Raw genomic sequence first — 10,902 nt, 5'->3', positions numbered from 1 at the left:
TAAACTTCTCCTGCCCTCTCTTCTGAAATGATCCCTAAGCCTTGGAAGTGGGGCACGTGTAGAATAGATGCTCCCTTTAGAGCTGAGCGCTCTGAGGGCTGGGTCTCGGTGTTAATCACCGCCTATTGCATCTAGAAGCTTCTCAGAAAAGGGTAGAGGGATGCACCTGGAACAGCCAGGACTACATAGTGAGACCCCCATCTCAAAACAAAACAAAAGACACAAGTATACACAGAGGAAAGATGTTCGTGGTACTTTAATGATCAAGATAGAAGAATCAATTTAAATAAAAGAAAATGAGGGGCTGGAGATGTAGCTCAGCAGTAGTGCTTGCCTGACATTTATGGGACTTTAGGTCAGGCTCCAGTGCTCAAGGGTGGAGAGACACAAGGGTTTCTGATATTCCGTAGACGTGTGAGAGTTCCAAGCTGATGATCACCTGGGAAATGGATACTAAAACTGCAGCAAGAGCCAGGAGATGCCTCAGTAGGCAAAGGCACCTACTGCCAGGCCTTACTGCCTAGGTTGGATCCCTGGGAACATCATTGTGGAGGAGTACCAACTCCTACAAGCTGTCCTTTGTCCTCAACTTTCACACTCCATGGCACGTGTGCACACACACAATTTTTTTTCCTTCTTTATTTTACAAGTATGGATGTTTTGCCTGTTAATGTCTGTTCACCACATGCATACAGTACCCAGAGGTCAGAAGAGAGCATTGTATCCCTCAAAAACAGAGAGGGAGAACAAGGAATAGGAGACCATGGTAAATGAAGACCACACAAGAAAAGGAAGAAACAAAGTGCTAAAGAGGCCCACAAAAATCCACAAAGATACCCCCACAAAAGACTGCTGGCAATGGCCGAGAGACAGCCGGGACTGACCTACTCTGGTGATGGGATGGCCAAACTCCCTTGGGATTGAAGTTATAGTTCTGAGCTGCCAAGTGGATCATGGGATCAAACTGGGGTCCTCTAGAGCAGCCAGGGGCCTTAACCACTGAGCCATCTCTCTGTAAAATGTAATGAAAAAAATGTAAACTTCAACAAACACAAGTCAATTATTTTTGAGACAGTGCCTCACATATCCCTGGCTAGCCTGAAACTCACTGTGTAGACCAGCCCGGCCTTGAACTCACAGAGATCCATCTGCCTCCTGATCCTCTTGCTTCTACCTTCTAAGTGCTGGGATAAAAAACAGGTACTATTAGTCCCAGCTATAAAATAAGTATTTTTGAAGTCTCACAACTGATGATGACACAGGCTTGTAATCTCAGAATTAAGGAAATTGAGGAAGGAAGCTTGTCCCAAGTTCCAGGCCAGCCTGAGCTAAAGAGAGAGCCTGTATCAAAATCACCACACCACCACCACACCACCACCACACCACCACCACCACCACCAAGACCAGCACCAGCACCACCACCACCAACAACAACAACAACAGCAAAATAAAATAAAAGAGGAGAAAACAGCCGCAGAGACCAGTATAGTGTCTCACACCTGTAATCTCAACTTGGGGAGTGGAGCAGGAGGATCAACCTCTGCTACATAGTGAATTTGGTCATCCTCTGCTATATAGTGAATTTGAGGCTAGTCTAGGCTACATGAGATCCCGTATCAAAGAAATAAAATTAAAAAAAACAAGCTGGGAGGCGGTAGCGCATGCCTTTAATCCCTGCCTTTGATTTGCCCAGGACTATTTCAGTCTAATCAGTGATGGTCCTGCATCCCCAGATGCTGCCTACCAATTCCAGCTGTTAAGATTTAAATATGATGTGTCCCAAGAAAGGCTCATGTGTTGAGAAGTGATTGGATCATGAGGACATCAAATTCATCAGTGGCTTATGCATGAACGATTTATAGCTGAGTGGGCTATAGGGAGATGGGGAGGCATCACTGGAAGTCAATCATTAAAAGCGTGTCTTGAAAAGTGCATTGTTCTATTGTCCTGGGATCTTTCCCATCTCTCTGTATCCTGCCACCACCAGGGGAGCAGCTCTGCTCCACCACACACCTGGCTATGATGGGCTACTCTCCCCTCTTTCCCCACCACCCATGATGCCTCCACAGGCCCAGAAACCACGGAGCCAGCTGTGGACTGGCAAGTCTGAATAAATCCTGCACCCTCTGTCTCCTTGGGTATTTTGTAACAGCTACAAAGGTGACCGCCACACCAGTAAGTGTAAGTCCGGGCAGATGGCCACCCTAGCTGCACTCCAAGCTGAGAGCGCCACTTTGAACTTCTTTGGCTCTCTGAACTCTCACCATCTCTGGTACCTGGCATGTTTTGTTTAACATGGTAGCCATTGGCATATAAGAAATGTTTCGAGATTAGCTTCCACGCTGCTTCAGGGCAGAGTGGTGTCTTTCATCATCTCTTATCCCAGACAATGTTAAACCAGTGTCGGGGACATAAAAGTCACTCCAGAGGTGGAATGAAAGAGCTCCTTTGAAGGAAAAAATCAGCTCTCACCTGTTAGTTTGTCAAGTGAGGCGTTTCCATGACGAGTCACAAAATCCACAGCTAGGAAGTGCACACACGCCTCTGTTTCTACTTTGGCACTCGCCTGTTTTAAGGACTTCTGTTTCCCTTTTTGAATCTAATCTCTCACTCCTCCACTGTGTTTCCTAAACCATAATTGATGCAAGAATGTCCAGGAGGTAAGAGAACGGGTATAGCATATTTTCCCAGAGATAAGTGTTTACTGAGAGATTAGTTTTTAGCAGGGGTGAGTGGGATGTGTAACCTTTGGCACAATTAACATATTTTGACAGATTTTTTTTTTCATTTGGAACAATGTGGCAGTACACCCGAACGTTCTAGAACATACATGCACACACACACACACACACACACACACACACACACACACACACACATATTATATACAAGCAAGGTTCTCAAAAAATAAACACTGGCATGTTGAAATGTTTTGTTTTGTTTTATGAGACAGGGTTTCATTGTGTAGCCCTGGCTGTCCTGAAACTTACTTTGTAGATCAGGCTGGCCTTGAACTCACAAAGATCTGCCTGCCTCTCTCTCTCAAGTGCTGGGATCAAAGTTGTGCACCACTACTGCCCCTCTGGCATATTAAAAATTTAATAACTAGCCGGGCGGTGGTGGCGCACGCCTTTAATCCCAGCACTCGGGAGGCAGAGCCAGGCGGATCTCTGTGAGTTCGAGGCCAGCCTGGACTACCAAATGAGTTCCAGGAAAAGGCACAAAGCTACACAGAGAAACCCTGTCTTGAAAAACAAAACAAAACAAAAAAATTAATAACTATATGATATTTAACTGATTTAGGAATTGGTAAATGTTGGGTAAGTGGGTAAGTGGTTGACTGCTCTACAAGAAGCTTTGAGAAGAAATGCTGTTTTGTTTAGTTAGCAAAAACGTTTAAGGCCAGAAGTGGTGGTGCACACCTTTAGTTCCAATTCTCAGGAGGCAGAGGCAGGCTGAGAGTCCCAGGGAAGCCAGAGCTACACAGTGAGACCCTGTCTCAAAAAAAAGTTTAATATGAAAATGTACGAGCCCCAACTTTATGTTATCATAAAAACATTCTTTGGGGAGGGGGCAGATACAGATATTTCTGCTGCACAGCCATTATTTCAAGTCCTCTGGGACACCTCCCAACATGATATGGTTCCAGTATTATTCTATTGCCCACTAGTTGCCTTCTCCACCTATTCATTTGGATCTCAAGGTGCATAAAGGGATCAGATCCCTGAAGTACACCTTGCATATCATTTCAGTGACAACTTCCTGTTCATACATTCTCCAGCTAATGAGGATAGGCCTTGATCCTTGAAGCTAGGAACTGACAAGCTGCTTGGCTTTCTCACCCATCCAGACTCAGAGGCTTCTAAAGGTGTCTGCCATCAAGAAAGAGAAAGTAGGAGAGACAGCTCAGTGGTTAAGAGCATTTGTTTAACTTTTATGATTTTTATGTGAATGGGTATTTTGCCTGCATGTGTGCCTGCCTACACATCACTCAAGCCTGGTGCCCATGGAGGCCAGAAGAGGGTGACTGATCTCTGAGGACCTGAGTTACAGACAGATGTGAGCTGCCCTGTAGGTGCTGGGTGTTGGGCCAGGGTCCTCTGGGACAGCAATGGCACTTTGACCAGAGTCATCTCTTCATCCCCACGCTTGTTGCTCTTCCAGAGGACCCAGGTTAATCAACACCAATAGCCTAGTAGGAAATCTTAGTCAAAAAAATTTTTTGAGGGGGTGGTTTGAAGACAGGGTTTTGCTATTTCTCCCAGGCTTGCCTTGAGTTCTCTATATAACCCATGGTGGCCTTGAACTTTAGAAATCCTCTTGCCCCAACCTGCTGAGTGCTGGGATAACAGATGTGGATCACCATGCCACCCAAGCTTTATTCAAATTTATTATTTATTTTTTTAAAAATTCCGTGTGTGTGCTCGTCCACGTGTGCATGTGTGGGAGCCAGAGGCCAGTGTCAGTCCTGGGGATCATTCAAGCTCAAGCCCTCTTGTTTGTATGGCAAGTGCTGTACCTGCTGACCCCTCATCTCTCGGGCCCTCAGATTTCTAATAGATGTGTTAGGATTCTGCCACTCCAGCTATGTGACTGCACATGCGTAGTTTAGTGGCTAAGCAAGGGGTCTTACGTCTTACATCATCAGTGCGCTGAGTGACTGTGCCAATGCTGTCACACAATCCATGCATGCGTGGCAGGGGAATCCTTAAAAAGCCAGACACAGACTCCTCCCTTCTCTTCTGCTCTCCCTCCCCCCACTCGCTCTCTCCTGCACTCTCTGCCCCAGGCCTGGCCACGCTCTCTTCTGTCCCCCCCTTCCTCCTAATAAAGCTCTAACACTGGGTTTTGTTGTGCCTCTGACCTTTCCTCGAATGGTAAAAGCGCCACATTTAAAACCAACAAGATGGTTATTGATTATACTGCTAATCAGAATTGCCACTTGGATTTTTATTGGAAATTTTCTTCTTTGAAAATATTTATTTAAAAAAAAAGCCAAGTGGTGGTGGTACACACCTTTAATCCCAGCACTCAGGAGGCAGGTCAATCTTTGTGAGTTCCAGGCCAGCCTGGTCTACAAAGTGAGTTCCAGCACAGGCTCCAAAAGCTACACAGAGAAACCCTGTCTCAAAAACAAAAAACAAAACAAAACAAAAAAATTTTTTTTATGTGTATGGCTGTTTTGCCTGCATGTATGTCTGTGCATGTGTGCAGTGTCCAGAGAGACCAGAAGACCACGTTCCCTGAAACTAGAGTTATGGATGACTCTGAGCCACCACGTGGGTAGTGGGAATTTAAGCTAAGTCCTCCGAAAAGCAGCCAGTGCTGTTAACCTCTGAGACATCTCTCCCGCCCCTGTATTGGTAGTATCAATAGACTCCAATGGAACTGAGTAGTATACTACAGGTTCCACTTAACTGTCTATTAGAATGTTGCAAAGGAGGTTGTATAGTTTTGGTGACTGGCTTTTCCCTTTGGGTATGAAATCTAATGTCTCCCCACTTTACACTCTAAAAGTTATCCCGAGACACACGTGTCAGTATCACACGTTGGCCAGTTTCATTCTGAGTCAGTGGCTCTCTCACCTACATTAGTACTACATTGTGTCAAAGAGTACACAGTCAGTTTGGGATTGTAGATTGGGTAACTGTTCTCTATTGCATATGCACTGTGTGTCCCGAGGACAAGAAACTTGGGTTTCAACAGCTTACCTGTTGGATTTCTTAAATACACCACATCTAGAAAACTTCAGATGTGACTGACCTTGAACTCTGCACGCAGCTGTGGGTGACTTTGGACTCCTGATTTTCCTGCCTCTCCCTCCAGATCCTGGATTACAGATTTGTGTCACCACACCAAGCTCAGAGAACTTTCTGGAGTGTATTTCCCACTTCTGATATGTGTGATTTAGTGACATCCAAAACCTGTTTATTGAACACCTGCCTACCATTACCATGATAGCTATATGTAGGGAGGGCAGGATGGGTGAGAGCATGCATGCTCTTCGAGAGCTTTGCACGAGGGGAGGGTGCCAAGTACATGCGTGCCAGAGTACAACTTATCCAGCTTAATTCCCTCCTTTAGCCTTCTTGAGACAGGGTCTTTTTTGTTTCTGTCATGCTACAGACAGACCCCAGGTGGCTGGTCCTTGGACTTCCAGGTGACTCTGTCTTCACCTCCCATCCTGGAGGTGGGGAGGGGGTAAAGAACACAGATGCATGCTGCTGTATTGGGTTTTTTGTTTTGTTTTGAGACAGGGTCTCACTATGTAGCTCTGACTGTCCTGAAACTCACTGTGTAGACCAGGCTGGCCTCGAACACACATAAATCCTCCGGCCTCTGCCTCCTGAGTGCTGGGACTAAAGGACTTCACCACCACCCCTGGTTGGGATTTTTAAAAAATATATAAATTAATAATTGTCATATGTGTGTTGGATAGATGTGTGTGTGTGTCTGGATATGTGTGCCACAGTATATGTGTAGTGGTCAGAGTTGGTTCTCTCCTTCCATTTTTATTGTGGTTCAAAAAAATCTAGCCTAGGTTGTCAGGCTTATGGGGCAAGGGCCTTTAACCATAGAGCTGAGGAAGCAAATAAATCTTATTTGTTTCCTCTTAGCTTTTGTGGTGCTTAAGATTGAACACAGTGCTTTGTACATGCTGAGCACACACTCTACCACAGAGCTGCAGCCCCAGCCCAGGCAGGGGTTGCACATGTCTTCAGTCCCAGCACTCAGGAGGCAGAGACAGACAGATCCCTGAGTTTGAGGCCAGCCTGGTCTACAGACTGAGTTCCAGGACAGTCAAGGCAACACAGAGAAACCCTGTCTCAAAAAAACAAAAATAAAACCAGATAAACAAATAAATGTGGGGTTTCTGACTGGAAAGATGGCTCAGCAGTTAAAAGACTTACGGTTCTCACAGAGGTCCTGGGTTTGGTCCTCAGTGTCTACGTGCTGGCTCACAAACATTCATACATCTAGTTCCAGGGGATTCAGTGTCTTCTCCTGACCTCCTCGGGGACACCAGGCACGCCTGTGGTTCACATACATCCATGCGAGTAGAACACTTTACACATAAGATAAAATGCTTTTCAAGGGTACAGTTTCATGAATTTTAAAGCACATTCAGAGTTTTGCAATTTCACTTGCAGTCATTTTAGAATAGTTTCATCAGTCCCAGAGAAGTGCTATCTATGAGCGGTTACCTTCCATTTCCTCCCAGTTCTCCCAATACTACGAAAATACAGATCTGCTTTCTGTCTCCTGTCCCTTGGTTAACTTTTCTGTATATCCCATAAATGACTGTGGTGATATTTTAAATATGCTCTCACAAATAAAGCTTGTCTGAAGATCAGAGAACAGAGCCAGCTACAGAGTTAGCCACAGAGGCCAGGCAGTGGTGGCACACACCTTTAATCCTAACACTCAGGAGGCAGAGGCAGAGGCAGAGGCAGACGGATCTCTGTGAGTTCAAAGGCCATCCTGGACTACACGAGATTAATCCAGTCTGAACAAGAAACCGAGCCAGGCGGTGATGACTCACTTGGGAGTCACATGCCTTTAATCCTCACTAGGAAGGTTGAGGCAGGAAGTGATAGGGCTGGGTGGAGAAAGGGATATAAGGCAGAGGAGACAGAAGTTCAGCCTCCCCTATAGGCTGCAGACTCAGGGGCGTTCAGTCTGAGGATTTGTGGAGACAGAATCTCCCTTTTTCGGCTGAGGAGTTGGCGGGGTTAGAGGTGGCTGTGACTTTGTTCCTTTGTCTCTCTGATCTTTCAGCATTTACCTCCATATCTGGCTCTGGGTTTTTATTATTAAAACCAATTAGAATTTGTGCTACAGATGACTCTCCTATTTTTTTTTTTTTTGGACAGGGTTTCTCTATATAATCATGGCTATCCTGGATCTTGCTCTGTATACCAGGCTGGCCTCAAACTCAGAGATCTGCCTGCCTCTGCCTCCTGAGTGCTGGGATTAAAACCCTGGACCACTACCACCTGGCTAGTATGAGGTTCTTTTTTTTTTTTTTTTTTTTTTTGGTTTTTCGAGACATGGTTTCTCTGTGTAGCTTTGCGCCTTTCCTGGGACTCACTTGGTAGCCCAGGCTGGCCTCAAACTCACAGAGATCCACCTGGCTCTGCCTCCCGAGTGCTGGGATTAAAGGCGTGCGCCACCACCGCCCGGCGCGTATGAGGTTCTTAAGAATAGCCCTCTCTTCAGTTAGCCTGGAACAAAGGTTCATCCATGTTGGAGCATGTGATAGCACTCGGTTCTTTTTATTGCTGAATAGTATTCCACTGTACTCATCTTGTTTATCTGCTCTTCAGCTGGTCAACATGTTGGGTTCTTCCCACTTCTTGCTGTTGTGCAAGACCCCGCTCTGGGTGTTCCTGTAGTGGTGTTTTTGTGGCCCTGTTTCCAGCTCTCTTGGGTGTTTCTAGGAGTAGAGCTGCTGAGTCTTATAGTATCACTGCTTAACTCTTGCACAGAACACTTGGACTGTTTTTTACATTTATTTTTATTTTTATTTTTGCCTTAAAGTCCATTTTGTCTGATATCGTATCTCCCCATAGCTACTCTGGCTTCTTTATAGTCTACTAAGTCTGTATTTCTTTTTCTTTTCTTTTCTTTTCTTTTTTTGGATTTTCGAGACAGGGTTTCTCCGTGTAGCTTTGTGCCTTTCCTGGAACTCACTCTGTAGCCCAGGCTGGCCTCGAACTCACAGAGATCCACCTGCCTCTGCCTCCTAAATGCTGGGATTAAAGGCGTGTGCCACCACTGCCCGGCTTAAGTCTGTATTTCTTTCTATCCTTTGAAAGGCCTTTGTATGTACCTTTGAATTTCATCTATGTCTCCAGAAGATAATGTACAGTTAGGGCTTACTATGTAGTCTGATAATCTCTGTTGTTCTCAGGTTTGATAAAGTGCCCTACCCACTGAGCTATCTTGCTTTTGTCTCACTCTGCTCCCCACCCCACCCCACCCCAAGGTATTAAAGATATGTTTTGAAAATGTTATTGGTTCACAATTTCATATATAGATAGGTATACTTTATGCCCCTCTGTTAGTCTCTCCTCACTTTCGATTTTTTTAAAAAAAATGAATCACTTTTTATTTATGTATTTTTATGTATTTATGTATTTATGTATTTATTTATTTTGTATACAGCATGTATGACCAGAAGAGGGCACCAGATCTCATTATAGATGGTTGCGAGCCACCATGTGGTTGCTGGGAATTGAACTCAGGACCTCTGGAAGAGCAGTCAGGGCTCTTAACCCCTGAGCCATCTCTCCAGCCCCACTTTCGATTTGTGTGTGTGTGTGTGTGTGTGTGTGTGTGTGTGTGTGTGTGTGTGTTAGAGGGGGGGGGTGTTCATGTGGAGATGTATTTCAGGTAGGCAATCTAGTCCTTTAATAATTCTGGCTATTATTATTATTAAACTTATCTCTGACCCCAGATAAGTTTATTAGCATGCACAATATTTGGGGGAATACAATACCACAACTCGAAGATGACAGACTGCTCAGTGGTTAAGAGTCTTGTCTTCTTTTCTAGAGGACCAGTTCCTGGCACACACACACAGCAGCTCACAACCAACTATAACTTCAATTTCAGCGGATCTGATTACCCCTTCTGGCCTCTGTAAGTACCAGTCATTCATGTGGTGCGCAGACATATATGCAGGTAAGCACCTATGGGTTTCTCGTGATCAAATGAGAATAATCTCAGCACTCAGGAGGCACAGGTAGCTGGATTTCATGAATTCCAGGAATAGGAATTTGGGATCTCTCTCAGAAGGTGGCCCAGGTTCCAAATATCCCACATCCCTTCCCTATTTCTTAGTTTTGTGTGTGTGTGAGTGTGTGTTTCCCTGTTTTTGTTTGGTGTTTGCTTTTGAGACAGAGTCTCATTATGTAGCATTGGCTAATCAGGAAGTCACAGAAATCCTCCTGCTTGTGCCTGAGTGCTGAGCTTACAGGTATGGAATACCACACTCAGTCCCTCTTTGTTTTAAAGATTCAATTGTTCGAGTGTGTTTTGCCCGTACATAGGTGTAGCATGAGTACGCGTGCTGCCTGTGTAGGCTAGAAGAAGGCATGAGATGGCTGGCACTGGAGTTTTAGATGGTTGTGATCTGCCTTTCGGGGGAGGAGAACTTAGCCTGGTCCTAGGCGGGCGAGAGCAGCCACTGCTCTTAACCAGGGAACCAGCCCCACCCCACCATTTGTTTTCCAGTGTGGATTTAATTCCTAACCAGTGCCACTCGCTTTCAGCCTAAAGTCTTCCTCGTGTTATTTCTTGCAAGGTGAATCAGTCAGCAACAAATACTCTCAGTTTTGGGTAATCTGGGAATGCCTGTATGTTTGAGGTTTTTTTCTGACTATAAAGTTCTTGGTTCATGGATGTTCTCCCCACCCTCCACAAACTTGAATATGCCATCTGATGGCTTTCTGACTCTGTTGTTTCTGGTGAGCTACTGACCTTTTTATAGCTCCCACTAGGTTGCTGCTTTCCGGATTTTCTGTTGTATGTGGCTAGCACTTCTTTTTGTTTGTTTTGTTTTGTTTTGTTTTGTTTTGTTTTGTTTTGTTTTGTTTTGTTTTGTTTGAGACAGGGTTTCTCCATGTATTTGGTGCCTGTCCTGAATCTCGCTCTGTAGAACAGGCTGGCCTCGAACTCACAGAGATCCACCTGACTCTGCCTCCTGAGTGCTGGGATTAAAGGCGTGTGCCACCATGGCGTGCCCAGCCATGGCTAACACTTTTACTGTGTTGTGCTGAGTATTTAAGTTTATCCTTTTCAGTGTCTGTTAGAGATCTTGTCTGTTTAGGTTTATGTTCTAATCAGATCTGGACATTGTCAGCCATTTAGTTTTTTTACTTCATTTTTTCCCCTTTC

The 10,902-nt window shown here is 45.0% G+C and overlaps 1 long non-coding RNA gene across 1 annotated transcript; it reads right to left on the bottom strand.

Annotated features, from left to right (window-relative positions):
* Positions 1–250: 250 nt before the first annotated feature.
* Positions 251–8,011, bottom strand: LOC143267813 (uncharacterized). Its single transcript, XR_013043355.1, has 4 exons — positions 6,912–8,011; positions 5,764–6,184; positions 885–1,012; positions 251–439 (listed from the first exon to the last, which is right to left on the bottom strand). It is a non-coding gene; the product is annotated as an uncharacterized LOC143267813 (long non-coding RNA).
* Positions 8,012–10,902: the final 2,891 nt, after the last annotated feature.

Source organism: Peromyscus maniculatus, chromosome 11 (genome assembly GCF_049852395.1).
Source record: "Peromyscus maniculatus bairdii isolate BWxNUB_F1_BW_parent chromosome 11, HU_Pman_BW_mat_3.1, whole genome shotgun sequence".
Lineage (NCBI taxonomy): Eukaryota > Metazoa > Chordata > Mammalia > Rodentia > Cricetidae > Peromyscus > Peromyscus maniculatus.
The sequence above is the reverse complement of the archived record's forward strand: the minus strand, read 5'-3'. Positions and strand labels throughout refer to the sequence as shown.